This window comes from Protopterus annectens, chromosome 7.part0 (assembly GCF_019279795.1).
Source record: "Protopterus annectens isolate FY-2018-M chromosome 7.part0, PAN1.0, whole genome shotgun sequence".
NCBI lineage: Eukaryota > Metazoa > Chordata > Ceratodontiformes > Protopteridae > Protopterus > Protopterus annectens.
Window position 1 is genome coordinate 242,810,256 of NC_056739.1, and position 26,442 is coordinate 242,836,697.

The 26,442-nt window shown below is 44.4% G+C and overlaps 1 pseudogene; it reads left to right on the forward strand.

Moving 5' to 3' along the window:
• LOC122805925 overlaps positions 1-26,442 on the forward strand; it is a 61,605-nt pseudogene that overhangs the window by 19,443 nt on the left and 15,720 nt on the right.

A 26,442-nucleotide genomic window follows, 5' to 3' on the forward strand; every position in this document is an offset into this window, starting at 1 on the left:
GAATTTGTCTGAAGGATATGAAGCCAGCAATCGACCACACTGCATCCTGAAGAGCTTGTGATCACAGTGACTCCCAAGAAAACACCACTGTTTCTAAGAAGCAGACTGACAATACAAGGCAAAATCTAGCCATTGAGTGAAACTCTGGACATTTGTGAGGTCTCCACAACAAATGCTCAGACCACTTCAATATGCATACTGCCCATTCAAATCCCTTCAGCACAGCCGCACACACTCCACAGCAACTGCCAATGCTGTAGTACTTACTCATTTTTTTATTTTATTTTATTTTATTTAACTTCCCCAATGTGGTACCTGCTGAGTGCAGGCATGGAAGTCAAGCCATGTCAGCATTGGTTTACTCCACTGCCAACTGCACTAACCTGATCTTTAGCAAAAACCCACGCAACAGCACAACAAAGACCACCACCAAGAAACAAGTAACTTTGAAACCTGCCTGACTTAACCCTGTTATAAACAACATCCTACAACAAACTATATGGACATTCACCGGGCTACACACTAAAAGTATGAAAACCACATCCCTAATTATACTTGCCAAACCTCATGGCACCTGTTCTAAGCCTGGGCCTGAATTTATAGAAAATCCCTTTTTGCAACATGCCCAAACCTCAACATGTATTATAGTGAAGGAGAAAAAAAATATATTCTTTACATTCTTACCGCCCCTCCCTTAATAATTAAAAACTTTCACCTTCTATATCAGCTACCTACTAGGCAGACTTCACTTCTGGTTACTTGGGCCATGGGACACTGTAATTATTAGATTCCCATATCAAAAAGACTTATGTTACTCTTTTCCAGTAATATCAGTCCTTGCAATTCCTCCCCTCTAACCTCAATTCCTCTTTTTTCCTTCCTCTGTAATTTTTTTCCACCTAACTAAATAGGCTTGCCACCCCTTCGTTTTTTTTCCGGACTATCAGGAAATCAAACTGATTCTCCGGTAGTCCGAAAACCGGTATTCTGTTTCAAAAGGAAACAGACTATCGGAGTTTATCGAGTTGATTACTATGCTTTTTCTACAGAAAAGCATAGCAAATCAGCCAAAAGCGAGTGAAAAAGAGGGTGTTCCGTTGATCAGCTGATTGATTTCTTACAGAAAAGCATAGCAAATCAATGCTGTCGTGACATCACAAAATAGGCGGTATGTTGCGGGAGAGGGGGGCGGGCGGGGTTACTGGTGATGCGAGGGGCATGGCGTGGCTCCGGTTTTAGCCGTGAACGAAGGTGGCAACCCTATAACTAAACCTTTTGCTACTTGCCTAAATCGGAATCTTAAAATGCAAAATATGTGTTGTTAGATTGAAATGCACATATCCTATAAGTTACTTTGGACCTGTCAAGGAATACAATGCATACCTTACCTCAAAATGTTTGGAGGGATTTTTCTTGCAAATTATTTCCAGGTGGTATTTGGACATCCCTGAATTTCACTCACATTTTAGCTAGGTCTTTCCGAATCCTTTCTAAAAATTGGTGACTTTTGTATAAAATGTGGTAAATTACACTTAATAAATAATGTCTATATTAAAGTTATAGACTTCTTTTACTTAAGAAAATGTAAATTAATTCACATTCCCTGCTTCTGTCATTGTCACAAATTGACAGTACTAATATTTTAAATGTGTCCCTGATTGCTCCAATTATTTATGGATTTGTCTCTGATTTAATGATAGCTGTGTGCTGCACTCTAGCAGAAATGTTCTATCCATTAGACCCCATTCTGAAATTCACAGTAATTGCAGCATGTTCCCTCTTACATCAGGCCCTACTCCACTACATGTCATTCAGAACCCCACAACTTTTATTCCATTGTACTGCTAGCCCTTTTCTTTCCTCCACTGTGTTTATGGCCTTGAAACCTATTCCTCATCTTTTCCCTCACTTTATTTTTTTTTTAAACTTTTTGGATTGATCTTCTTCAAATACTTCCCTTAAAGTCTTGCAGTTACAACATTTCTAGATTGGAAGCATACTGCCCAGCATCCATCAATTGTAACCCAGCTAACTTATATAAGTCTAAATGCCTTTCTTCATAAGCTGAATGCTATAACATTGTAAATTCTGGCACCTTCCTCTTCTTCTCTTGGTTAAGTTATATTCTCTCTTTCTCCATGCTTTACAAATTAGTGCCAGTTTCAAAACCAGAGGGGGTATGGTTAGAGACCATATTATTACAGTATCAGATTTTTATGCTTTAAGCAAGGTAAACTGGTACCCTGCACAATCCCCAGACTTGTATTCATCCTTAAAAACAAATACTGATACTGAGGAGCAAAAAAAAAAAAACGAGAGCTAGTGCTGAGCTTTTGCATTGCCAATGCCACTACAACATCCTGTTACCCCAGTAATGTGGACTTCATCCTACACCTTACACTATATTCCCTAAATATTGCAAAGGAAATTCCAGGGCCATAGCTGGCCTTCTGTTCTCTGTACTTCACCATGAAATCCAAGGTGTACTTTTACCATATGTGGTCCTTTCTCCTTTTCATTGCATGTTTTCTTTCCCCCCTTTCTTCATCACTTTCAGTGACAGCTTTCTTCACATTTTGTTGAACCTCAGCCAGTAGCTATATGGCTTGAGAAATGCTCAACTGCATCTCTGTTGGATACTGCTTAGGCTCTGCCATGCTTACTGAAGTGAAAAATAACAGAGAAAAATCACTACTTCATCTAGCAGCTGGGCATTCAAAGCTTCTGTTACTTTGCATCCTCCTTCTGCTCCCCATTTATTATATTTCAGTTTTTTAGGAAAAATGTAATTGAAGAGAAAATGGGGGTTGAGAAGAAAACAGATGGAATTTCATTTATGATGCATCACTTTCTCCTTTTGATGCAAACCTTCCCCATGGGGTAAAACCTGGTTAAATGAACATTGGGTGAAAGTGGAGCTTATTTCTGCATAATGAGGGTCCTTCCACTTGTTTGTTTTACTTTATCTTACACTTATATCATAGGTTCATAGGTTCCTAGGTGTGTATTAGGCTAATGGTCCTGGGGCCTTTACAAGAAGTGTCCTGTCATTGTGCCACCCGTCATTAGCTCCCAGTGCCTCCATCAAGTAGAGCCACTAGAGTGATCCCGGGGTGAACTTTCTATTTCTCATCCACTCTTCAAGATTTCTCTTGAAGAGAGCTAGTGAAGTGTTCTGTTTGACATGTATGGGAAGTGTATTCCAGAACATCGGTAGTCTCTGGATAATGAACCTGTCCCTCCAGCATGTTCTGTTGTTTGTGGTAATGAGGTTGAGGTCTCTGGAGCATGTGGTCCAGAGGGATTGGGATTTCTTTAGATGTAGCCTCTCTAATGGTGCTGGGACAGACATGGCTTTGTAAGTCAAGCAGAGATCGCCTCTTAGTAGACGATATGAGACAGAGAATAGCAGGAGTTTTTTGAGTCTGTCCATGTAGGACATGTGTTTATGGCCTAGGATCCTCTTCATTGAGGTACTTTTGTGGCCTCTCCAGCTGCTGCAGGTGTCTAGTGAGGTACATGCCAAATGGGGCATTTTACTCTATGATTGGTCTAATGAGGGAGGAGTAGAGACAGATGATGACCTCTTTCTTCCTGGATGCAAAATACTAGTAATGAGATGAGCCACACAGAAGGACTTTCTGACCACAGTGGTAATGTGGTGGTCGAAGCAGAGGTTGCTGTCAATATTTTCCCCAGATCTCTTATAACGCATTCAGTGTTCAGTGGGCTCCCATTGATGTGGTAATTAGTGGGAACTGAGTTTTTCCCAAAGAGGATGATGACGCATTTTTGGCATTAGGCTTAAGGCCATGGTTTTGACACCAGTCATTGGTCTCAGTGAGGCCTTTCTGTAGGATGTGTGCATCACTTAGGGAGTTAACAATGGCTCCTAGCTTGCAGTTGTCTGTGAATTTGGTCATTCAGAGTCCCTATGGGTTAGCCTGGACTTCTGAAAAGTAGATGCCAAACAGGAGAAGACCTAGGACTGATCCCTGTAGGACTCCACTCATGACTGGTCGGCAGTCTGACTTGGAGTGCACTACTTTCACACTGTGTGTTCTATCTGTGAGCCAGTTTGCAACCCACCTAACGATATAGGGGTTGATGCCTAGTTTGGCGAATTTATCACTAATTCCTGAGTGAGGAATAGTATCAAAGGCCTTGGCCAGATTGAGGTATGCTGTGTGAACTGCCTTATCTTCATCCACCACTCTGGTGACTGACTCAAAGAAGTCAACCAGGTTGAGTAGGCACGATCTACTTTTCACAAAACCAAATTGTGTGTGATCTAGAGTTTGGAGATTCCCTATATCCTTGTTAATTAGGACCATTATGATGCACTCCATAGCCTTACATATCAGAGTCATCAGGCTAATGGGACGATAATTTCCAGGGTCTGTAGTCAGTCCTCCTTTATGGAGAGGGATGACTGCAGCAGTGCACCATTCTGTAGAGACAAAGCCTGAGGTAAGGCTGTGAGTGAACCGAGCACACAGATGTGGTGCCAGTTCACATTGTAATTCATGTTGAACACAGCCAGGGATATTGTCAAGTCTCATGGAAGCTGTATCCTTGGTCTTAGACAATGCAGCTTTAACTTGTACTGCAGTAATGCAGGGTGCCTGGCATTCTTCTGATATTGAGATTTGTCCTTTTGGGGGGGGGGGGTAAAGTTGGCACTGAATCTGTGGGCCAGTATGTTGGCAATATCTGTTGGCTCAGTATAGGAGGTACCCTTGTTCAGTAACTCAGAGCAAATCTGGTATTGCCATGGAGATTCTTGATACAACTAATGAAGGCTTTGTGGTTGTTTTTAGTGTCTGACACAATTCTGCCTTCATAGCTGGCTTTGGAGATTTTGATGAGGGATCTCAACTTTATGTTCAGGCTAATCAGGAAATTTTTCCAGTCTAGGGACTTTACCTTTTTCTGCAACAGTTTCTTCCTTCTGTTGTAGAGTTTATTAATGGCAGGGGACCGCCAGATTGGCTTCCTTTTTGGAGGAGAGCATCTTGGTTCATAGGTTCATAGGTAGGTACTAGGCTATTGGCCCTAGGGCCTATACAAGCCCAGCCAAAAAGGTACCCTGGCTTTTGCCACCCAAGAAAATTATTTTCCTGGGCCACTGTTGAGCAGAGCCACAGAAGTGATCCCTGGGGTGAATTTTCTATTTCCCATCCAATCATATAGTTAGTTTCATGCATTTATGTACTTGTTTGTACAGTGCATTGGTATATGATTCAGCAGTCATGCATCTATTTTCCATTGACATGGTTGCCGTGAAATTAGCCACCTCTGTTTTAAGGAGCACAAAGTCAGCTTTGGAGAAGTTTTTCATGGTGGTTACCTTGGAGGGGGGGGGGATGTGGATTTCCATGGTGATTAGTTTGTGGTTGGATCTAACCAGGGAGGAATTGACCACTGGTGTAGTGCAATGGTTTCCCATGTTAGTAATAACCAGGTCAAGGATGTTGCTTCCTCTGGTGGGGATAAGAATGAGCTGGTCCAGGGCATTAGAACTGATGAATTCCAGGAAGAGTTGGGCCAGTGCATTGAGACTGATCATACTATTATTACTTTATACTTGCTATGCAGTGCTTTTGCTGTTTAGCCAGTGTAAAACAGGTAATTCAAACAGAAAAAAAATGTGTGGGTTTATGTTTCTGTCTGCATGTTTGAGTGAATACACACATAAAAGCAGGAGAGACTGTGTGTGTGTGTGTGTGTGTGTGTGTGTGTGTGTGTGTGTGTGTGTGTGTGTGTGTGTGTGTGTGTGTATGAGACAGAGATAGAGAGAATGAAGAGTGAAAGCGATTGAGTGATCTCTGTCAGCAGCAGGACTAAAAAAGTTTACATACAGACTTTTCAGCTGAAGAAATATGGATAAAGCCAAAAATTAAGGGGGAACAAAGACTCAAAAATAGGAACATATTTTAATTAAATACAATTACAATGTTGCGTAACTAAAAGGATTTATGTTAGTGTGAATTTTCTGATGGAAATTAAAGTCTGAAACTCAAATGTAAGTCATTATTTAGTAACTTCAATCTCTGATGACTTGGAATAAGCCAAACGTTTTAGGAGTAAGGGACAAAAAAATAAAGTAAGACCTGGATATATTTTGGATGTAAAATGTTTCCTCCAGCACCATTAACGTATACTACAGCAAGTTTGAAATATTAGGCAAAGGAACTATTTATATTAAAATAAATAAAATAATATAGTAATAAAAAAATAAGCACAACACAACAAATTTATAGATAGCCCATTCTATAACTGCAATAATGGCCTACAGGGTGTGTGTTATTGTGGGGTCTGGCCCCAGAACACCCCTGGGCAGCTTTTATTTACACAACAACACTCACCCTGTTGGGCATTATTGATTGCTTCACTGTCACTGTGCAACAGTGATATAGCACACTTCCTTTGTATTTCACAGTTTATATAGTTCACTGGATTTTATTTACAAAATAAGCCAGGATTGGGTAGAAATTGATCAATAGATTCTATGAGTATGTGAAAGGTTTACATTCATGTCTCATACAGCATAAAGGTGAAGATTGTAAGCCTGCCTTACTTGAAACCTAATACAACACTTTTAGTTAACATAAAGCCACAGTAGTTTTCTAAACAATTTCTCCTGACACCAAACTTTATAATAGCACAGTAGGTTACAGTAAGATAAACACATCACTCTATTTTCTCAACAAATAATTTTTATTTTGGTGTATTAAAAGTTGACTGGCTGAAACTATAAAAATTATGTCAGAGTGATATGATGTAATCAGAACTATAGCTATCACAAGAATGACAACCTTGAAATATAACCAGTATGTACAGTACAAAAGTGAATGGATTTTTTTTACCAATACAGTTGTAAAAAATTGTTACATGTTATAGAAATATACGCAAAATAAAAGTTTTAGAAATAATAATCACAAACCAGTATCTTGTACATCTGCATGTCTTCAGACATACAAAGCAGAACATTTCTTACAGAATCCTATTTTCCAGGCCAAGTCACACCTTCAGCCACTGCCAATGACATGTACTCATTGCATTATCAAATTAAATAGATACTCATGCAAAATTGTAATTGTTTTTTGGTTGCTTCATATCATATTAAACTATTATAGACACAGTATATTCCAACACTGAAAGGAAAATGAACATTATTCCAACAAAAAAAAAACTAAGGATATTTTCTATTTTCATATTCTCTTTTCTTGGAAGCATCAGCTCAAATAATAAAGACCCTTTCACAAACAGAGGGCTGTGTGGTAAACCTAAACATTTTCCAATCATTTTGCTTGATAATGAAGTGATAGTGAACCATATAATGACTGATATCTCTGTTTGCACATATACGGAAGTTGGTGGTCCTGTTTATCAAATCTGTTGTAAAAGCCAACTAAAGCCTGAAATATTTGTTACCTACAGGAGCCAGTCACTATATTATATTTTATTCTATTTTCTCTTTCTGCTATTTGTCTTGTGCAGTCATTGTATAGTAGTACTATTATAGTGTTATTCAAAGATACGATTTTACATATAAATTTGTAAGAAATGTTCCAAGATAAATCTAAAAAAACTAAAAGATACAAAACAATGTTATTTTCACATAATTATGTTTCTTTAATAATATGGAAACTGTTAGCTCATATTTTGTTATACAATGTAGCTTGCATTATTGCATTATTTTATAGGCTCCCCGATCTGATTGCAGTAAAAGCTGTCAACCAGGGAACCGCAAAGCTCCAATTCGGGGAATGCCTATTTGTTGTTATAATTGTGTACCTTGTTCTGATGGGGAAATCTCCAACCAAACAGGTAGGTGCTTTGCATTTTTTATAAAGTGAAAGAATTCCAGCTTAACACATAACTATAACACTTATGTGTTATTTGACTAAACAGAAGAACACAAAATTCTACATATCTATAATGAAAATACTGAGTGCAGTAATTCCTAAAGTCTTCAGGTTCATATATTAAATAGATGGGCTAAAAGTTTATGTTACATATTGCAGTAAGAAGCAATTCATTAAGAATATGTAAATGGTAAGACATTTTATTTAGAATTCTTTGTTTTCTAATCATTTGTATTGTTTTATGCCTTCGTTATACATACTTTGTTAACAAGGTAAGAGAACTGGTCCAGGAATACTTTTCAGCAACAACCCAGGACACAATAGCAAATACAATAGTAAGTAAGAAATGTAAATAGCAATAACATAGAAAAGTACTACCATTAAGGCAACTGCAACTATTGTATGCAAAATATACATGACAGGTGTGACAGTGATTATGTAAAACAATTAACATTTATGAGAAAGCATACACTATTAATGCTAAAATGCACAAAGTAAACCTCATAATAAATTCAGAATATAAATCAATATAGAAGTGCATGCAAGCATATTGTTCATCTCACAGTTATGTAAGATGTCACTACTGTTTAACGGGTTAGAAGGTATTTTCAATGTTCACTATTTGAACTGAGATATTCTTTCTCATCATGACTTCAGTTGTAGTCCAGTCATTGCAGGGATGACATGCACAATGAAACTTTATTGGACATTGATTGTGAATATCATCATATAATTCACAGAATGATTCATAAGCCATGTGAAGAAATGCAGTAATACCCTTTGAATGGGCACTTGTAAGATGTCTGTGATACCTTATGCAGCCTCCTCAAAAGTGCTGGCTGACTGGATGTCCATCATCATGCTCACCCTTGTCTGCAGTGGCACATGCTGCCCATTTCACCTCTATGTCCATTCCTGTGTAAGAGAGAAAGGCAATTTTGGTGGCAGCAGTCCTGCAGTCAGTCTGTGTGTCTGTCTGTTGCTGCACTGTTAGGCCTGGGTACATTAGTGAGAAGCATCACTCTTCATGTTTTCACACAGTTTTGCATCTGCCATGGCTGTTGCATCACTGCTGTGACTAGTATAGTTAAGGTCAGGATTACCTTTGGATTTATATCTATATCTTGTGTTCAGGATTATCTTTGGATTTATATCTATATCTTGTGTTCAGGATTATCTTTGGATTTATATCTATACCTTATGCTCAGGATTATCTTTGGATTTATATATATAGCTTGTGTTCAGGATTATCTTTGGATTTATATCTATATCTTGTGTTCAGGATTATCTTTGGATTTATATCTATATCTTGTGTTCAGGATTATCTTTGGATTTATATCTATATCTTGTGTTCAGGGTTATCTTTGGATTTAACCCGGGATTCATGAAGCTTGCGGCAGGCGCACACATAGCGTAGGCGTTATAATGCCAAATATGGCCGCCGAGCGATTCAGGTACAATCCAGTTCCATGTGCACTACCGGTGTACGCCACATCTGTAGGTATGCAAATCACCCCATGTGCAGTGTTGCACCATGCAAATGAAGGCATATAGTGATTCATGAAGTGGTGCAGGTGTAGCGTAAGCCCACGGAAATGTAAACCAAAAAACACGGTTTACATTTTCCCAAACATAACATTGGAGCTATGGAAGAGGGCCAGACCCAGGTATCACAACGTGAACATATACCAATGGCGAAATACACAGCCAATGGCATAAGAAAAATTGCACAACGCGTATATAACAACATTTAATTTCATGTCCACAGTAACGCACAGCAGAACTGCAGGGCATGTGTGCGGAAGCTGCAACATAAAGAAATAATATAAAAATGTCATAAAATCGCAACGTAATAGAAATCAGGTTTACAGCATAATACACAATGGTAGACATGGAACACCACAACCAAGGTGCAAGGGTTGCTAAGGGCTTACGATAGTGTTCGGTGCAGTAACTATGAATTAGTAGTCAATGCCATGCAAATGAGGCAGATAATTCTGAATCGCAAATGTCCCGCAGGATGAAGGTTGTACCATACGGAGCAGTGGTATAACACCGAGGAGTGGCTCAGAGGAGATACATGACATCAGCAGAGGGGTGTGCCACCGTAGCACTAAGCACATTGGAGAATTGCAAATCTGGCCTGTCCGTTGCTAAGCAAAGCTGCAGGACAGGGGTGGGGAAGAATCGTTTAGCTGAGAGCACACATGGTGGCCAAAAGCGCATGTGTACGAGGATGGAAACGTGCCCGAAACCCAGTAATCAGATGCACGCACCGCAAACAATAGCATAAACAGGAAGGGCAGGGGGAGAAAAGAAGGAAATGCGGAAGTAGGGTAATTGGAGTACTAATGAGCAATCAACACCAATCAACCCACGAAGGCCAATCGACGGCAGCTGACATGTCCGCTTGCAGAAACCTGCAAAACAGGATAGGGGAGGCATGTGAATGCAAAGAAATGAGGGGGGGTATTGGATTGCAAAGATAGGAGACCTGACACAGCAGAGCAAAGCAAACTGAGAGCAGACCGGCAGTAGCACACATAACGCAAGAGACGCCAGGTCCAGGAAAGCACAAATGAAATTAGGCTGCAGGATGCGTGCCAGAAAACAGTAGGTGCAACACGCATAAATGTAAAGGGAAGGTCAAGAGGTAATCCACGGCAAGCAAATGTAATTCAACACCAAAGGCACCACAATAGTAGTCCCGGCAGTAAAACACATAATGTAACCTGTAGCTACGAACGTACTAACACACCCTATGACATCATCGGTGTTCACAGCACAATAGTATAAAGTGTGTAAGCACCCAACACACACCTGTGTATTCCCAAACACTGCACCATAGGTGTAAACACATGGGGAACTTTTAAAATGTACATGTTGGGAGCTGCCATAGCTGTGATTCATCAGCATGTATCAGAGACTGACGGTGTTGTTGAGGATGATGCTGACAACCACCGCAGGCCTCGGAGGAGAAGGAGAGTGTTCAGACCAAGGGTAACTTACCAGGGGCTACATGACCTGGAGATAGTAGAGCTTTACAGGGTGGACAGGGACATCTTACAGCAAATAGTGGAGCTGTGCCGGCCACGCCTGTGAACCAGAAACAACAGAGGGGAACCCATACCAGTGGACATGAAGGTATGTGTAAGCCTGCGAATACTGGCCACAGGTACCTTTCAAAGGCCAACTGGAGATATAATGGGTATCTCACAGGCATCATCATCCAGGGTACTACACCAGTTCCTGGATGCCATGTTACCACATGATAATGAGCAGATATACTTCCCCAGAACTCAGGAGGAGTTGGCCAGCAATATGCGTCACTTCCACCGTGTGGCACAATACCCGGAAGTACTGGGTGCGATAGACTGCACGCACATACAAATCAAGTCACCACCCGTTGAGCAGGGTATGCACTACATAAACCGCAAGGGATTCCACTCCATCAACTGCCAGGTCGTGTGCAATGCCCAGGGTATTATCATGGATGTGTGTGCTGGCAGCCATGGTAGCTACCATGGCTCCCATATCTGGCATGCCTCACAGCTGTATCAGGTATTTGTCAGGGGGGACATCCCATATGGCCATCTCGTGGGGAATGCTGGCTATGCACTGGAGCCGTGGATGATGACTCCCATCAGAAATGCAGACACACCCATGCAAGAATGCCATAATGAGGCACACGCACAAACCAGAATCATCATAGAGCGTGTGTTTGGGATGCTGAAATCACGGTTCCGGTGCTTGGATACATCTGGTGGAGCCTTGCAGTACTCTCCAGACATGTGTGCCCACATCGTCATAGTATGTGCCATGCTACATAATATGATCCTGTGGAAGCAGCTGCAGCAGGGACAAAATGTTGAAGGCCCTCATAGCCCACCGCAAATGCCAAGGCCAGTACAGGCACAGAGGGATTCAGACCATGAACACAATGTGCCAGCCCCAGTAGGCAGAAGGAGGCGTGCCCAATATGCCTACGCCTTGGCAAAGAGGGACTGTATAGCACATACTCTGACCGTGTAGGCCCCTACAGACTGACACCTCTCCACCTGCACACACAGTAAAATGGATGGCACACAAACATGACCACCTGTAAATTGTAATGTATAGGTAGCCCAATGTGTGACTCCTACATAGGCAGCCCTCAAACATTGTAAACACAACAGCCAGTGCAACACAGAATGCCAACACCTGAACAGTACATGGGTCCTACAGCATATGGTGGTGCTGTGTGCCTGTCACGTTCCCCGCCAGATATAGATATATATATATATATATATATATATATATATATATATATATATATATATATATATATATATATATATATATAGATATAGATATATATATATATATATATATATATATATATATATATATATATATATATATATATATATATATATATATATATATATATATATATATATACATATATGTACACATATGCATATATATGATACAGATAGAACGGGCAATAGAGGGATATATGGTGATATAGATGGATTCAGCAATATCTGCAAATATGATAGATAGACCAATGACATTCATAACATCATGGAGGTACAAATAAATAGGATACCGCCAACCAAGGAATGTGTAACATACCGACATGCGTAACCACGAGGCTGAAAGACCGATAGAAAACAGTACCGGAACAGTACATCCGCAAGTAATAGTATGATGATATGAAGGGACGGTTAGTCATCACTGACGGTGTCGTGGTCCATGTAGGTACTGTGTTCAACTGAGTCTGTGAGTGCTGTGGTCTGTGTAAGTGTGCATCGAGGGTGCCGTGTGCGTTTCTGTATGACTGTAATGTGTGTGTGTGTCCGCAACATGTGTATGTTGGGGCCAAGTCAGAGGCAGACCAGTATGGTAGGTGTGGGTATAGCTAGACGTAGGCATATAGTTATTACCTGTACCACAGTAGGAGGGACATCCCTACCCTGGGCAGGTGTTTCCTGACATAAAACAGTACAAAGGGCAAATGTCTGAGATGGTAGGACATAAATATGTCCCATATATAATGTAACAGTCGTATTTAATAGTCATGCCTGTATGTAAGAAACTTAAATGTCACATGCAATATGATAGGTATCCAAAGTCACACAACAATAGGTATGTAGTGAGGATAAAAGTATGTGCTACCTGTGTACTGACCGTGGCCACGTGTTGGCCTGTAAACACCGCTTTGGGTCCCGCAAGTGTCCAACAATGACCATATGATAAGGTGGCAACCCATGGCAAACAGGCTCTTTTAACAACACAACCACAATGACTGCAAATATCTGGGACAGAAATACAAGGGATAGCTGTCACCTACACATATCCGCTGATATATCATTGCAATTACGGAGGTATACAAGTAGCAAGCTCACCTGCAGACGATATAGAAACCAATTAACAATGGCCCAACGTACAATCCCGTAACATAAGTCTACTAACTGTTAGCTCTCTAATCAGGGACGGAGCCCACACACATATATACGGATTTTGTAGAAATGCAAGGCCCACAAACCGTATATGTTACGTACAACCACCGACATCCCCCACACTAGAAACTAAAGCAATACAAACTGTAATAGCAGCACATACATCCAGTCAGTCAATTACATCTGCAGAACCCTCAACATACCATGTGGGAGACACAATTAAAGGCGACATGCAAAATTGCAGGCGTAGTATAATGGAACAAACAGCCGTGTTACAGGTATTGATTGCAATACTCCGCTATCAGACGTTGGGATGACAGATACACCCACATGTTGAACCAAATACTCTACCTGTCACACACAATCCACGGGGGACATGAATCCAAACTATACTTGTCTCCATGCATAGCAGTTGCAGTTACACATAACAAAATACAATACAGACCGTCTCCCCGAAGGTAGGGCAAATAGGCAACGCCCAAGTGGAGAATCCAATTATACCCCACTGTCGCTGCATAATTGGCAAATGGAGTAGCTGCACAGCTGATATGCAAGTAATTAGTCACTCAGGAACACCAATTGGTGTGAAGAATCCACATGTTTCAGGTATCGACGTATATAAGGATGACTCGCCAGACATTCAAACCGTATGCTCATACCGAAAAACATTGGAAACACTGTGAGAGAGATAGAATCGAAACACCATAACGACGGCAAGGTATGTAGAACAGCTGATATGTAAGGTTATGTATAGCATGATCTGTATTAATTAGTTTTACTGTATGTATAGCCTGGTTTGCATTAATTAAACGTGTCCGCAATGCATAAAGTGGGGAAAGGTATTTATGTAGTGATGTCTTGCTGAGCATACTAACGCTTGTAGAATCTGTGCGTCCAGCAGTGGGACACAAGGTACATAGCACAGACACCAGAAGGGATGCTACATGAGGCCATTACACAGAACAATGCCATACAACCCGCCATCAGTGGTAGGGTATGTCCAACAAGGACGTGCCATAGCAGGGGATAGTATATGTTGATCTACTGTCACAGCACGCATGTGTATGGGCAAATAATGTTAGTGACATATGTGAGGTGGTCCCACTGAGCAAGTATGCTTTGCATCATGGGATACTATGTGCAATATGTGTAATGCATAGTATTATAGGTAGATATGACAGATATTCAACACAGCATAACAGGCATAACATGCATACCACAGGTACCGTCTATAGGTATGTACAATAACAGGATACATATGGCCTGTAGGTATGGGACATAGTAATAGCATGATAGCTAATCTAAATGGAAGGGCTACCAAGTAACCATGCACAAAGGACAAGTAACAGCTGCACAGGTGCATAGTGGGGTACTATGCAGTCTGCCAAGTCCATGTGTAAGCACAACTACAGTGTTCACACTAGTGGCACCTCTCCAAGGTAGTGCCCTGTGAAGAGCAGAGCCAGGCGTCACCTGCACCACTGCACAGTACAACCACTGCAGTGATCCCAGGCCTACATGTGTCTCCTAACCACCAAGGGAGGTATCACATGAACAGTGCTACTGAGTGTCCCTGTGTGATGTACTGAGGACTTATGTTCCACAGCATGGTGAGTGTCCGGTCTGGGAATGTAACCCAGAAGCACATCCCACTCATTGTGGCATGTGTGCACATATCCATGAGCATGTTGCTCACAGTGGCCTCTGCTTATGTTGCATATGAGGAGTATATCCATCAATAATGTTGTGGACATGGGTCCTGTCTGATCAGCAGAGGTCACCCCTGAGTATGTAGTATGCAAATGTATACAGATGTGGTGTCCATAGTGCAGCCGCAAATCAACACTGTTGGAGCTCAGTAAACGTCATGGTGTGTTAATGTTGTGGCATGTAAAGCTGTAGCTGTTGTGTAAGGTACACCCTAAATGGGGTGGTGTACCCTTGAATGTGTGTAGATGTCATGTGTTCAGAGGTACAATGGGTGCCTATGTACCAGTTACACACCCAGTACAGATAGGTGTGGCCACGTAGGAGGATATCCATGCCACAGTGGCAACCACAGGAGTGGGTGCGACATATGTGTGTACTGCAAACATGTACAATGTGATATGTATGTAGGGGACCACCATCCATGTGATAGTCGGTGGGTGAATGGTGTAATGCAAAGGTGATGTGCATGCACCTTGTGTCATGCAGCTTGCTGCCATGATAGTCATATTATGTATCTGTCACAGCGACATCCGTATGGTTGGAGTCAGTATCAGCTGGTGGAGCAATCATGGCACTTGGTATGTAGGGGTTCTAAAGCCAGGCAGGGAAAGTCCCCTGTGCCAGCCTGTTCCACAGGGAAGCATATACATAACATGAAGGGCCCTATGACTGAGGACTGTGGTATGCCAAAGTACCCGACATGTAGTAGGTACTATGTTATGCTGGCCTCACTGTGTGTCCTGTCCATGAGCCACATAGCATAACATTGTGAGACACAGGGTACGATGTGCAGGTGGATGTGTATGCTGTCAATACCAGAATGGGGAATGGTGCTGAAAGGCAATGAGAGGACAATGTAGGATGTGTGGACTCCCATACCATCAGCGACTGCCCTGGTAACTGTATGAAAGGAGTTCACCATGTGTAGGGGCCATGCTCTGGCCTTAACAAGCCCAACCTGGGTGGCAGCAGAGTACGGGAGACCAACAATGTCTCTGAGAATGACGTCCCTGATGATGTGCCCCATAGCCACGCAGAACAGTCCAGTCAGGTGTGTAGGACTATAGTCCCACTCGTGCAATGCGGTGCCACCTGTGTGTAGTGTGATAAATGCTGCTGTGTGCCATTCATGGTCTACAATGTCTGAAACAAGGCTGTTACTGAATATGGTGGCCTAGTGGTGAGACATGTAATTCGGAGGTTGGTGGACATCACAGCCTGGGACGTTGGAAGGTGACATGGGGCCAGCGTCCCAGGACACATAAAGTGTAGGTCAGTACTGTGTAGGTGTGATCACACGGACACCACAATGTTCATGTATGGATTGCGGCCCTGTAGTGAGTGAGAGGGTGCACTGTCAGCATTGAATCCATCCTCCAGCATGTTGCCAACAATACCTGGGTCTGCAATGTTCCTGAGTGACTGTTGTATGTGACAGCAGATGTGGGTGCTGCCATCGAATACTGACATACCACCATAATGCCTGGTGGTACACCTCAGAATGTGTGGCTGTCATGTTTACGTAGCTAGTCTGGGAGTATGTGATGAGGGACCCTGTGGCCCCACCACGGCTGACCAGTGAGCCACCCCACACATGGGAATGTACACCACTGTGCAACAGCCTACACCTGTTGTTGTACATCATATGTCCATGGAACATGACCATCAGAGTGGCGTCTGTTATCTGGTGTGTTCCATCATGGCTCTGTGTGGAATAGCATGATCCATGCAGTTGTGTACATGCTAATTAAGTGCACTGGGGTATGTGTCAGCATTTGTATGTGCATTGTCTATCTGCATGGGTGTCATGATGTCAACAACCACTGTCAGCAGACATCTGTAGTAGGTGTAGTAGTACACATGTACTGTTTTTGCTGTGATGCATGTGTTTCCGGGATGTGGCTAACATGGTAGATTAGCATATGTTCGGAATCCACCAATGAGGGGATAACCCCAGGTGTGTAACATCAGTCACATGCTGGTAGTGTCCATGCCAAGGGTAATGTAGGTCCTGGAGATGGTGTGTATGTGTTGATCCAGCTGAGTGGAGGGTATGACTCATGGATGTGTCGGTACATGAGTGGCTATCCCAATGAAGTGTGGGGTAGTGTCAGTCACACATCAGTAGTAGCTGAGGCCCACTGTCCACTATACCACCATAGAAGGTATGTTACCCGAGGGGTATGATGTTGACTCTGTCGCTTGTTACAATGTGTATAGCGGTCCCGGACACTGTTAGTTGCACATGGAGCACCTCTGATGCATTGTGCTAAGCAACTTGCTAGGATGTGTGACAACATAGTGGGATATGGGAACCCCTCAGCTGTGGGTGTGCCGGTCCAGGTATGTGCCTGGAAGGTATGGTCCGTCTATAACCTGTCATTGCAGGTGTGCTCTGCAGAGCCTACAGGCAGGTCCCACTCACTGCAGAGATGTTGGAGTGGTGCATTATAAGGTGTGCCTTGCCTGCGTGCATCACAGGGGAAGATGCAAGCAATGTGTCACATGACCCTATGTCGGCTATGCCAGTTACCGCCCTGCCGGTGACAGTTATTGGAAGCTGTGCAGGGCAGGCAGTATAGAAGCAGCAAGAGCCTAGCATGTGAGCTGTACTCCCAGGGCCAACAGGTGCAAGTCATCTGTGCCACAGCATTGTGTTTGACCAGGACAGTCATAGCGGACAGATACCACATGCTTATGGAATGACAATAGGAGCATAGGCACTGTTGCAGTGACACAGTTGGTCACTGTACAGTGGTATCATGTCCGGACAAATGCAAAATGCTCCCCAGGGCTAGGCCCACACCCTCAGGGCTATAAGACTGGTGAGCTATTGCATGTCCCTGCACACGTAGTCTGTGAAGTGGCATCACAGGGCAGTCACACTAACATGGCGAATGACAGGCATATCATGCCTGGTGAGGTGTGGCATGGGTGCATAGGTTATGTTGGAGAAGCAGTTACCCGACAGCAAGATGTAAGCGACTAACGCCTTGTGTAGCCTGCTGTGTGGAACTGCAGTGTGACACCCTACAGAGTCAGCTATGACTGGCGTGTTGTGAATGTTATAACACACTATTGGCTGTATGTGGTGGGCACACATGAGTCTGTGGGCTATAAGCTGGTGATGTTGTCTTCCATGATGGGGGCTACCTCTGGTGCCTACAGTGAGTATGGAGATGTACTGCACAGGTTGTCCTCGTAGGTGTGGCCAGTGGTATAGATTATGCGAGACAATGTGATGGGTGGGGTGTGTTGCGAATGTTACACATCCCCAAATGACTGTCAGGTGCAGTCAGGGTTAGCGACAGCATTACCCCCAGCCACAGCTGTCATCCTCCTGTCCCCAAAATGAGGAACATTAGCCCTCATACAGTGTGACAAATGGGCGAAACATGGAACACTTACAACTGGCTTACTAACAGCGTCAACTAGGAAGGGCATATGATGGCTAAAATAGGCTGGTCTTATGTATAAAACAGATATTCCAATGAATTAATATGATTCCCATCTATCTAGCCATGGCTAGCAGGTAAACTATGTACAACAATGAATGTGTGACGTACCCTTCCAATGTGGAACCTTGAGGAACATGCACCTTTTAGAACACCAAATGAGGTACGTTCCCCATAATGAGGTACACCTGAGAGCTATGGCCCAGCACGGCTGCAGACGTGCATCCCCTACAGGCTATAGTGCCGTATGTTGGGAAGTGAGCATTGAATGTGTACTTGACACAATTGCTCTATTGCCACATGTACGACATATCCCTCATATAGACAGGCAGTAGCACTGGTATGTGACAGTTGGACATGCCTGCATATACAACCATGTCCCACAGGATATGTGCGTTACATGTGTACAACAGCTGTCGTACCTTAAGCAAGCTGGGAAGTGTAGGACAGCCAGTGTACCTGTGGGAAGTGGTGTGGAATGGGCGCTATAGTAATTAGTAGCTCATGACATGCTCGCATGTTCCAAACAAGTGCCTAGCATGACCATACAATACAGATAGGGTGTTGGATAATATCAACCCACAAGAGGTGATGACAGTCATTTAGGGTGGCACCGCACTATAACCCTGCTGAGTATGGTCTGCATGTCCATGAACCATTAGCACTGTAGATGTTAGCAGTACAGATGTACAAGATAGCATGGATATCTGATTACAAATACCTTTGCATGTCACAGGTGTGTTCCACCAGTGGCCTGTTGACAGACCCACAACTACAAAAGGTGAAACAGTGACATGTGCACAGCACATCTGTGCCAGATACAGTAGAACAGGGTTAATGTGTTGTACCCCACCCTCATTGTAGCCCATACCACACAGACAAATGTTAGGCATCTGTGTATGTGAGGCTGTGAATGGCCATGACCTATCAGTTTAGCTGTGTCAGTGTTGTGAACAACATACAGAATGGACTGTGTGTGTGAGGTGTGTCACATATGTGCACAGTCTGATGGATGATACCAGCAGTGTCACTGCTAGGTGAACATCCCTGTACCCATAAACTGCTACCTAGGCTGTGGTCAACATTATGGACACTGTGTAAGGGATGGTGCTGTGCAGTGCACCCCCGATATGGTGACGTCTCCAGACCCCTTAGGTAGTCATCTGGGGTACCCGTGTCATGTCAGAGTGCCATCCATGAGCACTGAGATCACTGGCCAGGCATATACAGCACTGTGGTGACGAATATTGGATCACATACCACCTGTAAAGGGTAATGGCTATGCATGGATGTGCGAGAACAGCCTTCACAATCCACACCTCCACTATGCAGCATGCCGTCTACCTTGCAGAAGGACATTTGCTACACCATGATGATGGACATGCTACATGTCCATATCCTGATCTATATGGCATATGTCATGGACAGCCACCGTTCCAATACTAGGATCGCCACAGGCTGGACAGATCCCTGTGCCATACATGTGACATACTCCCGCCATACCATGCAAGCCTGTCCATCAAAGCTGCAGATGTCATCCCAGTCATACATGGTGTGATGGCCACATGGTAGATGTACTATCAACTGACTGGATCAGTAATGTGGCACTGATGCAGCTTGCGGTGGCACAATGGCCATCTGTAACAGCATGGCAACCATGCCCGCACATGCTATGGTTGATGACCAACCCTGCGAATGTCATCTGACTATCCATTGTCCCATGTCTATCACATGTGTAATACAGGCGATCCGTGTCAGGATGTTGAACAGTTGTACAGTGCTGTGTAGATGTATATGGCAAAACACATGCATGTACAGGTGTCCATGCGTATGTGTGCATTGTCACTGCTCAAGTCCATTCCGGCTGTGTCTGTGTTGATATGTGACATATACACAGCATCCAGGTCAACAGTAGTACCGTGGACACATCGAGGCATGTGCAGATAGGTAAGAACATAAGTGCAGGCAAATAGACATGCCCACAGCAAGACAGCATTTACATGGAGTATGAACACTGTAATGAGGCGACACACATATATGGTGATGATATCCAATGCATAATGTGTGTGACATGTGTGACACAAACACGTCAGTCATGTCAGTGTCATGGTGCTTTGCAAAGATAACTGTGCAGATGCAGTAGATGTCAGAGAAATGTATGTGCAGCAGTATCTCTGTACATCTCTGAAACTGTGACCTGTCACCATCATTATGTTTTACAGATAATGCCCCGTACATACCTCCCAGCATACACCCACCAGGAGGATGATGTCCTCATCCCACTGCTCCATGACAACTATGACTTGTTGTTCAGCCATGTGCCACAGCATGCCCAGCAGTGGGATGACCTGTGGCAGGATCTATGCAGGAGGGTGAACAATGTGGGTGGCCATAACCGCACCTACCAACAGGTGCGCAGACACTGCATGGACCTGATACGACATGCAAAACAGCGTGCCACTGCAATCGCCAGGGAACAAGGTGGAACAGGTGGTGGGCCACCAACCCAGCCCCCACTCACACACACCGAGGAGCTACTGGCCAGTCTGGGGACACCCAGGGAACAGCATCCAGAAACACTAGCTGCCATCGTGGAGGTGGGTGTCTCCCAACCAATGAGCCTGGAGTTGCCTGGTAAGTCAGTAATGCACATATGGCTATTATATCCCATGTAGTTGCATGTGTCACTGTACATAATGTAAAGTAACAACATATGCCAGGTGTGTGGACACACATGCTGCATAGTACAGTATGCTACGTTGTGTATGCACACATGTGCATACTATATGCTATTACACAGGTGAATGTGTGCATATGCACAGTGCAACCTGTGGCTGTCATACAGTCATGGATAATGTACATACTGGTGTGTCACCCCTATACAGGTACCTCTGGCGTGCAGCACAGACATGGGTCCGTTGCAGATGGGACTGTCATCAGTATCAGGCATGTTACAGTGTAGATCTATTTGCCATGTGGCCAGTTAACACTTGCACACCTGATGTTTCTTCCAGTCACGATATGCAGGTCACACCAACATGCATTCACACATGCCACCCATGTGCAATATATGTAATGATACACAGACTTGGAACCACAGTACATGTCATTGCAACATGTGTGGTCAGCTGTGCATACAACGGTGGAGGTGTTCTACAATGGAGGCATATGTAGTATGCATTGGAACAACATGCTACGTTGTGTATGCACACATGTGCATACTATATGCTATTACACAGGTGAATGTGTGCACATGCACAGTGCAACCTGTGGCTGTCATACAGTCATGGATAATGTGCATACTGGTGTGTCACCCCTATACAGGTACCTCTGGCGTGCAGCACAGACATGGGTCCGTTGCAGATGGGACTGTCATCAGTATCAGGCATGTTACAGTGTAGATCTATTTGCCATGTGGCCAGTTAACACTTGCACACCTGATGTTTCTTCCAGTCACGATATGCAGGTCACACCAACATGCATTCACACATGCCACCCATGTGCAATATATGTAATGATACACAGACTTGGAACCACAGTACATGTCATTGCAACATGTGTGGTCAGCTGTGCATACAACGGTGGAGGTGTTCTACAATGGAGGCATATGTAGTATGCATTGGAACAACATGTGTGGTACGCACACAGTACCACACACTGAGCTGTGATATTGGCAGCCCACAAGTGTCACCATTGTGTCATATGCCCTCGCATCGGGTGCACACACTGGGATGTGCTACCAGACATGTCCCAGACATGTAGTGTCCTGTCTGCAATATTGTCACACTATCACATGACCTATATCCCACATACCAAACATACAACCCATTGTCTGCATAGACCTGTGGAATGTGACATATCTGACATGTATGGGTGTATATCATATGGGACCACACAGACATGTGGAGAAGATGCCCATCACACACAATGGCCACCACGTGCACACATGGCCATGGGGGATGGCCAGAGACATGTAGCCACACAGTACATGGGATGTTTATAAACCCTGTTGCACATTGTCCACACATGGTCCAATTATAGCCCTAGTTGACCGATTATACAGTTGATGTGGTACAGTGGACAACCTAAAAGCCTGTGCACAGCTACTGGAGGTGTCACTGAAGTCTACCATATACGATCTGTCGAATATCACGACTGTGTTGCAGTTATGGCTATGCAATGTGTACACATTATGCGTTCTACAGCAACATACATGCCTCATGTTGCCATACAATGGCACAGTGTCTGTACTTCACACTGTATAGCAATGTAGACGGCTCACACTACCCTCCCGTGCTCATGCACATTTAATAAACATGCATTCTATCTGTAGGGCATACACACAACACTGCAATGTGAAGCCCATTATGATGCTGTACATGTGTCAGGACACCATTGTGTCAAACATGTATGCATGTTAATGCACATGTCAGCAAATTACATGTCAAGGACACGTCAGACGTGTACTGCTATCCTGTTCTGGCCCACATGGTGTATCACGGAGATGCAAGCATACTACCATGATTGTGTGACCTGCATGGCTACTGATATGACACCTGCTTGCTGTAGTGTGCACCCCAGGAAGGTATGCTTACTAACACTATTAATGTCTGAGCTGCATGCCCTCTGCTCTATCGCAGGCATGCTGCATGCCATCTGACAAATCACATGCATGGTGTGTCTGTGTGTGTGTCTGTGTGTGTGTGTGTGTGTGTGTGTGTGTGTGTGTGTGTGTGTGTGTGTGTGTGTGTGTGTGTGTGTGTCTGTGTGTGTGTGTGTGTGTGTGTGTGTGTGTGTGTGTGTGTGTGTGTGTGTGTGTGTGTGTGTGTCTGTGTGTCTGTGTGTCTGTGTGTCTGTGTGTGTATGTGTGTGTGTCTGTGTGTCTGTGTGTGTCTGTGGCTGTGTCTGTGTGTGTATCTGTGTGTGTGTCTGTGTCTATTGTACTTTACAGTATTTCTTTGCATTCACAGGTGATGTAGGTGCGTTACCCTCCTGCGGTCCATCTGATGTTAGTGTCCCCACAGATACTAGCGGTGATGAACATATGCATGAGGTACAGGCAGGGTTGTCAGGGGCTGAATCTGTGCCAATGATTACCATCCCAGCTATGTCCCCCTCTTCCCCGCACACAGTTCTGCTGCCAACACATACCGCATCACCGGTGGCCATAGAGGAAGGACAGTCAGCATCTGTTGGCGTGGGACAGGAACGTGTAGTGGTTACAGAAGGTGTGTCTGCACACCATGGTGTCAGTGTAATGACTGCAGATGTGCCACACAGGCATGTGGCCGGTGCTGCTCGTAGGAGGACCTATGGCATACATGCACCTGCAGGACAGAGCGCAGCAGCTGGTATCACCAGACGCATGTTCCAGACTGTAATGGCAGCACAGGCACGTGCTGAACGGCAGAACAGAGAAGGGCAGAGGCTGCAGAGGGCTGCTATCCACAACCTAAATGACAACATCCAGGCATTGGCGAATGCTCAACAGCAGATTGCTAATGTTCTGGATAGGCGACTAGGTGAAATGGTCAGTATCCTTGACCGAGGCATGGCAATCCGCCAGCGGGAGCTGTCTGTGCTGGAACACCTGGTAGGAGTGAGGCGTAGGCCACATGGACGTAGGCCAGCAACACCACCTAGTGTAGGTCGACGTGACCATGCCACCTCACATGCCTGTTCCCATAGTGCCGGTAGCAGTAGCAGTGCAGCTGCTGCTGTGCTGTCAACACCAGGACACAGCAGGCCACATGGACGTGGCCCTGGATGGTCTCAACGGGGACACGTTTCCAGCGGACATGTGTCGTCGGACAGTAGCCACTCTGTACCTCCACCTGGTAGTGCCCATGCAACCCCAGGCAGGCACAGGTCACGTGGCCGTGGACGGACACAGTGAGCTGTACAACCTGCACTGTACAATCTGGGGCTGTCAATTATACCCCGTGTAGGCATCGCAAATGGCAGAACTGTGTACACACATACACGCACACAACAAACACAACTGTAGGGCTCCACAACACCCACATGCATTCTGCAAAGATATGTTCCGTCAATTCACCGGCCCTTACACACACACATGATGTTATCCATTGGTGCAGCCTATGCCCTGGCAAACACATCACCCTGTGCATATGATGAAGCCTGTGCCACATCCCTGTCATCCACACCATCGGTGCAGGGTTATGCACAAATATTCTGATGCATAGGGTGAACAGCATAGTGAGAGGTGTGTATGCATAGTGAGGGATGTGTATGTTGCAGTGGTTGTGTGTGAATACTGAGTTGTGTATGTGACATAGGTTTGTGTACTGTTGACATGCACCAGTCACACCATGTAGTGCAGGTGCAGCATGCATTGTGATGTGTTCACGGTATGTGTCTCGGTTACATCTGTAGCAGCATGTTTGGTGTGATACCCTGGTTCCCTCCTATGGTGTACTTGCATGATCCTACAGGTAGCAGTGTTTGCAGTCCCCCACGTGTAACTGTGGAGTACACACAGGCACGTCTGGCAATATCAGCATGCTACATGTACCCTCATCCTGACTGTTGGACACACAAACATGACACAGATGTCTGCACATATACTGCACCTGACACATGTGGTCGGTGCCACAGGCTGCACTGGAGAGACGTGACATACATAGCAGGACACATTACAGGTATGGTGACATGGTGCAGGGGTTCTACACAGCGACCTGGCCAATGATGATGTGAGGTGTCACTTGGTAGCTGGAGGCCACACTGTGCAGCAGTAGGACCCATAACAGTACGTGAACATGGCCGCAGTCACGGGGTGTACACCACTATAACGCACACCCCATAGTGTGCAGCTGGGGACCCTTGCCTGTGTGGTCATCACCCTCACAGTACTATGCACCCACGCGAAGTGTCACAGAGACGGGACATGCACAGGTAGCCAGTATGGCTGGGACCTATGGCATCAACAGGGTTGTGCAATGCATCACCATTACGGGTTAGTCAACACGTGGGGCCAGTGATAATTTCCCACCGTATATTAGCATACACACTCACACCAAGCACCAGACATACATACAGACACACACACTGTGGTGACCACACATGTGTATACGGACAGCCAATGTGTGTGATGCACATCACCGCGACGTCATGCTTCCCACACTGACGTATGTACAGTTCTCTACAATGGTGTACAGGGATGTGTAGCAACTGGGACATATTCCCTGCGATATGTGGCAACCCTGGTCACACATTCGGACACACATGGCAGTGCTGGGAATGATACACCAGCCATATGATGACACGTTTGCTGGACATGCAGCGGTATTGATTGCATTATGTGTACCAACGCTATATCTGGAAAATGTGCTGCTATATACACATGGGAGGTTGTAGGTGTTACAGGTGCCATATGACATATAGTTGTTAACACCTGACCACTGTGTCTGCATTATGTCAGCACCGTCACGTAACAGTGACATAGCGTACAGTTAGCACATGGCATGATAGGATGGTGTGTGACACAACTGTGAGCCACCCCCTGCACACATACATCTAGACACCACGTTACATACACACATCCCTCCATACGTGCTGTTTGTATGTCACCGTATACAGATGTCAAGGATGGGTCTGCATTGCGTCTGCATGTCGTAGGTAGGTGCAACTATGCTACGGACATCGGCCACTGCACATGCATGTTTGCTGCATACACAGTACAGATGTCACATGTGTCTCCTGTTGCCATGTTTGTATGCATTGCTATTGTTGGACATGTGTGTTGACATACATGACACATGGACTGCGGTATGATATCACGGGTGTCACAGGCGACCAGTACAGGGGTATGTGTCCCAGTCAACACTGCTACCCCCTGTAGTGTGAGCATTCAACAGACATGGGCCCACCTTCAATTCTCATGTGTAGCATTGATTGGGCCATTGTTATGCACGAGGTACATCAAAGGCCATGTATGTATGT